Genomic DNA, 11541 nt, shown 5'->3' with positions numbered 1-11541 from the left:
GTAATACCTTTAGAGCGAGAAGAGTCTTTCCGAAGCGTGGGAAGTTAGGTTTACTCCCGGTGTTTATGCCAGATACTGAAAAGGCAATGCTATTACCAGCAAGCCACAGCTAAAAATAAGTATTGCCCTTTAAATATTTGACATGAACATGATCGGAAGATCTAGGTTTTACAACCTAACGCTTCATAAATAAATCCCAGTATATTTGTTAGCACTGCAGTTATGCTGCTAATGATATCCAGTCAGAATGTTGACACCAGAATGTTGATAGGTTCTAAATGTCAACATGGGCATAATGTCAACAAGCAAAATGACAACAACAGAATGACAACAGTAAATTTTTGTGTTATTTTTAGGCTTAGGTTCAGGTTTAAGGTTGGATTCAGGGATAAGGGATAGGTGTATGGTTCGGCTAAATATGCAAAAAAAATGTATGTTGAATTTCGGTTGTCATGTTAAATGTTGGCATGTTTAACATGTCATATGCCGACATGTTAAATGTCAACATCATAAATCTGTCAAAATTTTAACCAAACCAACATTTATGGATGTCGACCTAATGTCCATGTCATCGTTCGACTGTCGAAATACAGAACTTGTCAACATTCTGGTGTTGACTTTTCATATTACACCTCTTCTAATTGACACAAAGGGCAGAATTTAAATGCCTCCCCCCTCCCGCCCACGATCGCGCCCGATGGCAGCTATTTAAATGTTTCAGCCGACAGGCACGATATCATAATTTCAGCTCGCTACCCTCAGGGATAGTGAGCTGAAATGCATGAAAAATGACCCATTTGGCGCCCAAATGGGACTTTTCACGTAGCGCCTAACAGTTTAGTCGGATTTAGCCTCTTTACGCATCTAAACCCGGCTGCTATGGGTGCGATATGCACAAAAACTGGCGATATTCAATTGTTATATCGCGCCCAATCCCATCTAAAGTGATGTTCAATTGTCCCGTTTTCGCGTATATTGCGCCCATAGCTGACAGGTTTAGGCACGTAAAGTGGCTAAACCCGACTAAACTATGGGGCACGACGCTAAAAGTCCCATTTGGGCGCCCAAACGGGTCACTTAAACTATGGGGCACGACGCTAAAAGTCCCATTTGGGCGCCCAAACGGGTCACTTAAACTATGGGGCACGACGCTAAAAGTCCCATTTGGGTGCCCAAACGGGTCACTTTTCTCGCATTTCAGTTCACACACTACCCCGGTGGTAGCGAGCTGAAATGCTGATATTGTGCCCGTTAGCAGAAACATTGGATTAGCTGTCGGCGTGCGTGATAGTGGTCAGGGAGTGTGGGTGAACATTTGAATTCTGCCCAAAGTATCATTGGATTACAGATGCTGTCTTTGCTGCGAGATCTTATGTTTAATATGAGACAGTGTAAAACATACAGTGCCTAATTCTGCTTGGATTGCTATTGAGGCAGAAATTTCGATTTTCTCAATCCAGCTTCAGCTAAAAAATGTGAAGAGCCGTCCAAAAAGGAAAAAGACGGGCACCGATGTATACGCAAATTTACATATGCATTCGCATAAGTACGATGCATACGCAAAAATCGGGAACCATCGGCCATCATTGACAATACCGGTTGACCCATGCCTACGCAGGATATACATGGCTGCAGTCACAGTTGTGCCATGTTTTCAATCGCAGCTGATGTCAGACGCAAGCCCCAAAAACGTCCACGACACACCTGCATTTTCCCAACCACTCCCACAAACGACCACTTCCTGGCAATATATTAATAACTTTTTTGGATTGTTATGTTAGTTCTTTATATGCATATTATTATATATATTCATATTATGGTTTAAATCTCTTATTTAGTGCCTTATTCTGTGTTGTACGCAAAAGCACACACATCAGAATCTATCAGCGATCGTCCATCTGGGAGTTTATGCAAACTCCTTCCCCATGTACATGCATTTGGCTGAATGTGCAAAGACTGAGACGCCCACTTTTAGTGTCCGTGTACACTGTAATACCAATTGGTGCATCCTTGTACATTCCTATGGCAGGTGCAGATTTCCGGTCTGACCACGGCCTCCTATCCCTGTGACTCTGCTTCTGTGGTCACAGCTGCTTGCACTGACACGTCCACTGAATGTACCATTTCTGTGTGCACTTTAAGACACCTGCCCATGAACACCCATCACTTTTCTGCCCCATTTCTGATACCATCTGTCTTGAATGCGACACCAATTCGGGCGTACACGTACACTTACTTAGGGGGTATTCTGATTTCTTTTTTGCACATGCGGAGTTGCAAATAGTCGCTTAACTACATCAGCATTATGCGTGTCTCTACATTAAGCTCCAGCATGTGATGTATATGTTATCCATGTTTTTATTCTGTATCTTTATAACAAATTACTTTGGAGCATAATATGTAAGTGTGCCCAGTTCTCATATTCTGATTTACACTCAGCGCTTTCATAGTGAATTTCCTTACAAAGAGGATAACCAACTGTATATATGTCCAACAATTTATTATATAAAAATGTATTTTGAACCGCTCCATGACCCGAGGGTTTATACTGCTTCTTGATGACCAAGCTAATTGATTAAGGTTCAGTACTGAATGCCAGAGGTTCTGTCAGCTGCAAAGCTTGCAGGTAATTAAGGAAGAAAACCTTGCTCATTTATTTGCTTGAAACTCTATGGGGTGCGAGCCAGAACAAGTGAGGTTTCCCTGCCTGGTAGCCTGCAGTGCACTGGTGTACGAGAGGTGCTGATGGAACCTTGCTAATTGAGTCTCCACTATAGTATGTGTCATGTCACCAGAAACAACTTACTGTATTTTTATTTTTAAGTTTACCCATACCCATACTTGCCTACCTGACCCTCTCCATGAGGGAGAAATGCTCTGTTCCTGGACTTTCTTGGTAATGTATGATTGCCATCACCTGTGGTGAAACACCTTTCTTATCAATTAACTAGCTCACCACAGGTGATGGCAATCATACATTACCAGGAAAGTCCAGGAACAGAGCATTTTCTCCCTCATGGAGAGGGTCAGGTAGGCAAGTATGCCCATACCTCCCAACGTGACCCTATGCAGGAGGGACAAAATGCTCTGCTCCTGGATTTTCTCTTAATTCATGATTGCCGACACCTGTGTTGAACATGCTAATGGATAAGAAAGGTGTTTCAGCACAGGTGATGGCAATTATAACTTAAGAGGGAAGTCCAGAAACAGAGCATTCTGTCCCTCCTGGAGAGGGTCATGTTGGGAGGTATGAGTTAACCAAAGTACTTTGACGGTGACCACCAAAACTGGGACAATTGAGCATACCTCCCAACATGACCCTCTCCAGGAGGGACACAATGCTCTGCTTCTGGACTTTTCTCTTAGTGTATAATTGCAGGCACCTGTTTTGAACAGGTTAATGGATAAGAAAGGTATTTCAGCACAGGTGATGGCAATCATAACTTAAGAGGGAAGACCAGGAGCAGAGCATTCTGTCCCTCCTGGAGAGGGTCATGTTGGGAGGTATGGTTGAGAGGTATAGGAAAGTCTATGCACCTCATTGAATAAGCACACTGGATGCACATCACAAAAAGCCTTGCATTTGCATATGATAACCTAGATGGTACACATATGGCAAATCCAGATTTGTGCGCACTCTTGCCCCCTGTAGCCTTCCTACAAACTAAAAATGCACCTAGGTTTGCTGGGAGGTGTAGAAAACACATAACAACATGTCTAATTTTCAACTTCCGAAAGGGGGTAGCCAGATTGGCACAGCAGATGGCAGGCGGTGAGGCGTGGTGAGGAGGACAAGGGGGCGTAGTATGGCACATGTGGGTGGCATAGGGGCATGTCAATACATTTTTATCATCGTGGCCTCATCCCCACTATACAATTCCAAGATTACCGGCATTGTAAAGCAGGGGGCATGGCTACAGTGACGTGAGTTGGAGCAAATCATGTCATTAGTCACCGGAACAGTCCACATTACTCAGGAAGTGGCCAGCGCTGGGTGAATCTGCTTCAGGACCTTTCAGGCAGACGGGCGCAAGCCCAGATTCAGGAGCCTCAGGAGAGTGGGTCAGTGTAGTCTAAGTTCAACCTTCTACCACTTTAAAATGTTTTCTTTCATTACAATCAAGTTTAATGTTTTTTCCCAAAAAATACTGCTCACTTTACCCTTATTTAAATAGATGATAGAGACTGTAAATTAGCTATGGGTAAATAAACTCTTTACTCACATGCTGCTATTTCCTGTGTTAGGCTGTACGTTGTCTGCAGTTCTTACATAGCAGTTACAATAGTAAAATGATGTTAGATTTGATATTTGGAAGTCTCGGCCTCCAGGGTGTGAGATATGTCTACTGCTTCTCTATGACTCGGCCTTTCTGCTGTACTGAGGATTCTCCTGCATACTCCATGCATCTCCTAGCCCTGACATCAGTGCCATAGCTGGGTGCAGAGGTGCCCTAGGCCGATAACCCATGTCCCCTTTTACACATAATCGTCATGATGCCACAGAACTAGTTCAGGGAAAAGCCATGGATGTTGGGCACCTTCTAATGGCATGCCTTGCATCTTTTTATGTAGCGGGGTACTTCTATAGGAATATCACAAGCTGGCATAGGGTATCTCGGCCTTGTGCCATAGTCACACACTCCTCTTATGGCCCTGCATGGCATTAACTAAAAACAGCACCTAATACTCTTACAGTGATGCCAACATCACTGCCTCCAGAAATATTTTGTCAAGTTTTCAAGTTAGAGTCATGTCCCCATGTTATGCTATACAACACCAAGATTATCGGTATGTACAGCGGGGGAAACAACCATGATAATGCTATTGCGTCATTGGCCGCCCAGACCACCCTTTATACTGAGGACGTGGGCGGCAACAGTCAAATGCGTTGCTGCTCCAGGAGAATTAAATGCTCTTCCAGTCAGCTAGGAGCTTTCAAGCCAGGATTTTCTTCTGATGTAAAATTCGATAATACTGACAAGATGTAAGACATTTAAATACAAAAAGAGAAAAGAAAAGAAAAAAATGATGATGTTGGTTTTTGACTGGAGTCTAGCGGCTTCATATTCCTCTCTCTGGGTGACTCATGTAAATCCCATTTCCTGTTTCCTAGCAATTCTTTTTCAGTGTGTAATTATTTATCCTAGTTTACATGTACACCCATGTTCCCTCATGATGCTGCATTTATTCTTTTGGGTATCCAGGCAGTAAAGCAGCAGTACATTTATGTTATAGCCACCTGCTAACAGATTGGCTACAAGTATAGGTACCTTCAGGAAATGAGGAAATGGGCAGTATTTATTACATTCATTTACATTACAGCAGCAATGGATTTAATTCAGAGACAGTGTGTATAATTTATCAAGATTCAAGCGCTCTTGCAGACATCAAGGGAATGTTATATTTGTGCCATCTTGGTGTTTCATGTATTTGGAAATTCATTTTACAGCCAGAGTCAGAGGATATTTGTAGGACTACATTTCATTACTACCAGAAGGTCTATAAATGACCTGTAAAAAAGGTTGATTCTGAACTAAAATAAATATGATTTTGTAATATTGTTGTGCCTTAAAGTCTGTCTATCTACAGAGTGCATCTACCTTATGTGAAATAAAACTAAAGCTATCTCATATTTGATATATGCCTCCCAAAAAGCACTATTGCAGTGTAAACCAATTTGTTTGGTGATTTAAGTTAACATTTTTAAATGATCATTTTACTAACCACTTGCAGCTTTTGGTGAGTGATGCTTTGACTATCTATGGCACTATTGTGACTAAAGATGTTAATGTGCATAGTGGCACAAGTTATTTGCTAGCACTGCCTAATATATCAATATCACGACCACCCCCATAGGCAAATGCAGGGGTCCTCTTGGCAAGTGGCTCAAATTATGACAACAATATCAATGGTGTATGTATAATACGATTACTAGATGCAGCCGCCACATTATGCAGTTTAATAAACAGAGCAGAGCTGCTGCACATGCCCAGTGGTAGCAGCGTCTTCTACCAAGTTTGCAGTGTGTGGATCTGAGTCCTCAATCAGTGCACTGGACCAGAGAGTATCTGCGAGGAAGAAGCGATAGGAGCCTTACCATGAGGTGGGAGAATGTGTGCTTAGAAAGTGCAGTACTGGTTATATTATGTTTGTGTATTTATTTATTGAGGAGTGTTTAACCTTTTCCTGACCACTTATTTGAATTATTTCAATATTTGATATAGCCTATACTCTAGACCATCTATAATGTTTAATATTAATACTGTATTCCATACAGTATCCAGTGTATAAAAAGACTAATCTATACATTAATGTCAGGTGTTGTTACTAGATTCTTTTACCGCTCCCCCCAGACGCCCCCCGCACTTGCTCCATTGTTCCGCAGAGTGGGAGTTTGCGAACTGTGTGGCAGATTTATTATGCCTTGTGAAGTGAAAGCGATAAAGAACCAGCCAGTCATCTCCTAACTGTAATTTTTCAAACCCAGCCTTTGACATGTCAGTTAGGAGCTGATTGGCTGGCACTTTATCACCTTCCACTTTATCACTTCACCAGGCTTAATAAATCTGCCCCTGTATTTGGAAACCCCCCTCTAGAAATCCTGCATTTGCAACTGCACTATATACTTGATTTATGTCTTCTGTATATAGGGCTTAATTCAGCATGGATCGCTAAATTGCAAAAATTAAATTGGGCGATTATCGGCAGACTGAACATGTGATGCAAACATATTGTGAGTGCGCAAAAGCCGCATTGCGATTGCCATGCGTTTGCAGGCTCAGTGAGATGTGATCGCAAATTTATTAACAGGAAGTGACCGTTTTTGGGAGGCAACATGGGTTTTGTTACCTTTTCAGAGCGTCTCTTCACATGTGATGTTTAGCAGTAGCAGTTTTGAGACAATTACAGTTTCCGCCTCATGCTGAATTAGGTCCAGTATCCTCAATTTATGTGTTCCATTTGTACTTTTACATTTTTATTTATACTTTAACATTTTTTACACTGCACACCCTAATTACACATATAGTAAGAGGTGCTACCATGCTGGGTCTTGTAGTTACACAAAGAAAGAGAATATGGTGCCGATGCACACTCCACAATACCAAGTACTGCTAGTCAGAATAATTATAATAAACTGTGCAATCTAATATACAGCTAATTCGAGGTGCTTGGTATACTTTTTGGCCAAAAAATACTAGCCCACCAACCAGCGTCTAGGTGACCTCGTCTCTAGTGGGTCCCTAACACTAAGTTTAAATCTGGGTAGAATTGGAAGAAATCCACCTACAATACCCCTTTCACACTAGAAGCAAAATCTGGGGTTAGTGCACATACACGCGCAGCAACCCGGGATTTTGCTTTGAATGCAAACAATCCTTGACCCTGCTCTTTACCAGTGTCGGGGCTGAGATCCGGGAATTTGCCAGCACTATGTCTGAAAGCAGCATAAATGTTCTTTTCTGTATAAAGTGTCCCTAATTAAAAAATATAGCCTGATATGTGCGCTCTCCCCAACCTATGAGGATACGTTACGACCATATCCTAAACAGCTCTCATTATCTCCCGCATTCATTATTGCAATAGTCCTATTACTAATCTTCCCAAAAATAGGCCCTCACCACTACAATCTATTCTGAATGCAGCTGAGAGGCTGATTTTCCTCGCTAGACGTTCATCGTCTGCAGATCCACTCTGTCAGTCCCTCCATTGGTTACCGGTATTCTATTGTATTCAATATAAAATACTTTTACTTACATAAAAGGCTATTAACCAAACTGCACCAACATACATCTCTTTACTTATCTCAAAATATCTCCCTACCCGACCTCTCCGCTCTGCACAAGATCTGCGTTTCTCATCCACACGCATTACTCGCTCCCACTGAAAATTACAGGACTTTATCCAGGCAACACCCACTCTGTGGAATGCCCTCCCACGCAGGATAAGACTCTCCTCTCCTCTCCAAACCTACAAGCATTCCCTGAATACTCACCTCTTCAGACAAGCCTATCACATTCCGGACCCACACGAATAACCTATGCCTCCCTATGTAATTACATCCCCTCTGTACAGTCCACCTCACATAATTAGTCTTTCTTCACTTTCACATCCTCCTGACCCTTGGCCAACATTGCTGGGTGACCATATCATACAGCCTATTAAGAACGTTTGCTATCTGGCAGAACCATTATGCAATAGTCAGCACCTATCCTTGTATTTTAATTACTATTTCCCATAGATTGTAAACTTGCAAACAGAGCCTTCCTACCTCTATGTCGGTTATTACCAAGTTTTGTTCTATTGCTGTTGTTCCAATTGTAAAGCGAAACAGAATACGCTGCGCTATATAAGAAACTGTTAATAAATAAATATATAAACAAACAAAATGTGCCCAGAAACTTCCCTCCTCTTGGCAAGTTTGGACAATAGCAATGGTATACAATATATATACTAGACGTAATCCCCACATCATGCAGTTTAAGGGATAGAGCAGAGCTGCTGCACATGCTCAGTGGTAGTTGCTTCTTCTACCAAGTTTACTATGTGTGTAGTTCTCAATCAGTGCACTGAACCAGAGAGTAGCTACCAGGAAGAAGAGACAGGAGTCTAACCATGTGGTGGGATGGGTTCAGTATGATTTACTGGCGGCCGGGATGCTGGCCAACAATATACCAACAGCGGCGTCCCCGGATGCCAGTATGCTGGCAGCAGGGCACGTGCAAAGAGTCCCCTTGCGGGCTTGGTGGCCCGCTGCGCTCGCCACAGGTTCTATTCCCACTCTATGGGTGTCGTGGACACTAACAAGTGAGAATAGTCCTGTTGTGCCGGTATTAACATAGTAACATAGTATCTGAGGTTGAAAAAAGACAATTGTCCATCGAGTTCAACCTATTTGTGGTCTCCTATGCATGATGATTTGACTAAAATTTCTGACTGATGCTGCTGTCAGCCGTTACATTTTATCCCTATTTATAGTAACTATAATGCATGACTATGCACCATACCGGCTTGGACTGGCCCACAGGGGTACAGGGGAAACCACCGGTGGGCCCTACTGCCTGGGGGCCCATCTCCTGCTCTAAGGATCAGGTTTAGACTGTGCACTTGAATTATACATTATACATATGTTACCTTATACTGGACCATGGTGTATTTTCTACAGTGCATTGCTATTATTAATCTGTTATTAATCTGGTACATTATCATGCATGCAGGAGCTGAATTTACGGTATATATTTATGAAGGGGCCCAAAAGTTGCAATCTCTAATGGTTAGTCAAACCAATGAGATGGCAGGCCACACCTCCTCTGCAGACTGGCCACACCCCTAAAATGGGCCCGTACCACTGCACCCCCCCCCCTGGTGGGCCCTACATGCCCCAGTCCGACAGTGCCTGGATATCCTTATCCATTAGGAATTTATCTAACCCATTCTTAAAGGTGTTGACAGATTCCGCCATTACAACTCCCTCGGGCAGGGAATTCCAAACATGTATTGTCCTTACCGTGAAAAAGCCTTTACGCCGTATTGTGCGGAATCTCCTCTCCTCTAACCTGAGCGAGTGTCCACGAGTCCTCTGTGTTGATCTAACCAAAAACAGGTCCCGCGCAAGCTCTGTGTATTGTCCCCTTATATATTTGTAGATGTTGATCATATCCCCTCTTAGTCTCCGCTTTTCCAATGTAAACATGCCTAGTCTTTCAAGCCTTTCCTTGTATTCCATCGTCTCCATACCCTTAATTAGTTTGGTCGCCCGCCTTTGAACCTTTTCTAGCTCCAGGATATCCTTTTTGTAGTACGGTGCCCAGAATTGTACACAGTATTCAAGGTGTGGCCTCACTAGTGATTTATATAACGGGAGTATAATACTCTCGTCCCTAGCATCAATACCCCGTTTTATGCATGCTAATATCTTATTAGCCTTCTTTGCTGCAGTCCTACTTTGGGTACTACTGCTTAGCTTGCTATCTATGAGGACACCTAAGTCCTTTTCCAGTACAGAAACCCCTAATTTTACCCCATTTAGTAGGTAGGTGTAATTTATGTTCTTGTTACCACAGTGCATTACCTTACACTTGTCTGTGTTGAAGTGCATTCTCCATTTGGCTGCCCATGCTTCTAATTTAACTAAGTCGTTCTGAAGAGACTCGGCATCCTCCTCTGTATTTATAGCCTTACACAATTTAGTATCATCTGCAAAAATTGACACCATGCTCTCTAGACCTTCTGTTAGGTCGTTAATGAAAATATTGAACAATAGCGGTCCTAATACTGAGCTTTGCGGCACACCACCTAGCACTTCAGTCCAAGTTGAAAAAGATCCATTAACCACAACGCGCTGCTTCCTATTATCTAACCAGTTTTTGACCCAAGTGCATATTGTGCTTCCTAGCCCTGATTCTTGTAGCTTGTAGATAAGTCTCATGTGTGGTACAGTATCGAACGCTTTGGCAAAGTCTAAAAAGATTACATCCACGTCTTTACCCTGATCTAGGTTTGCGCTTACTGTTTCATAAAAACCAAGTAAGTTGGTTTGACAGGATCTGTCCTTCATAAACCCATGTTGATTCCTTTTAATGACCTTATTGGTTTCAAGGAACTTCTGAATACTATCTCTTAGAATACCTTCCAATACTTTCCCCACTATAGATGTAAGACTAACTGGTCTATAATTACCTGGTTCAGCTTTACTTCCCTTTTTGAATATAGGCACTACTTCCGCTATACGCCAGTCTTTGGGAACCATACCTGATATAACTGAATCCTTAAAGATCAAAGATAGCGGTTTTGCCAGTTCAGAGTGAAGCTCCATTAGAACCCTTGGATGAATACCATCGGGCCCTAGTGATTTATTAATCTTTAAATGTTTTAATCGGTCACAGACTACTTCCTCGCTTAAATAAGTACCTATCAGTGGGATATTCTCATTATTGAGATTGTGCGTTAGTCCCTGAATTGGGTCCTCACGAGTGAATACTGTTGAAAAAAACTCATTTAGTGTGTCCGCTATGTCATTATCATTTTTGTTTAAGACTCCCAACTTGTCTTTTAAAGGGCCTATACTCTCCTTCTTTAATCTCTTGCTATTAATGTATTTAAAGTATTTTTGGGGATTCGCTTTGCTTTCCTTTGCTACTAGTTTTTCAGTTTCTACTTTAGCCGCTCTTATTTCCTTTTTGCAAATTTTGTTACATTCCTTATAGTGCTGAAATGACTCTGCTTCCCCGTCAGATTTGTATTTTTTAAATGCTCGCCTTTTCTTGCCCATAAGTTCCTTAATCTTTTTGTTAAGCCACATCGGTTTATGATTTTTATTCCTTTTTTTGCTACTCATAGGAATACATTTGAGTGTATTTTTAGCTAGCAGGAATTTTAGTACCTCCCATTTCTCCGTAGTATTTTTTCCTAAAAACAAACCTTCCCATTCAATATACCTGAAAAATACCCTCATCTTTTCAAAATTTGCTTTGCTAAAGTTTAAAGTCCTAGTTGAGCCAGTATAGGGCTGTTTATAGAAACTGATATTGAATGTGACCATAT

This window comes from Pseudophryne corroboree, chromosome 1, assembly GCF_028390025.1.
Source record: "Pseudophryne corroboree isolate aPseCor3 chromosome 1, aPseCor3.hap2, whole genome shotgun sequence".
Classification (NCBI taxonomy): Eukaryota; Metazoa; Chordata; class Amphibia; order Anura; family Myobatrachidae; genus Pseudophryne; species Pseudophryne corroboree.
Note: the sequence above shows the minus strand (reverse complement) of the source record.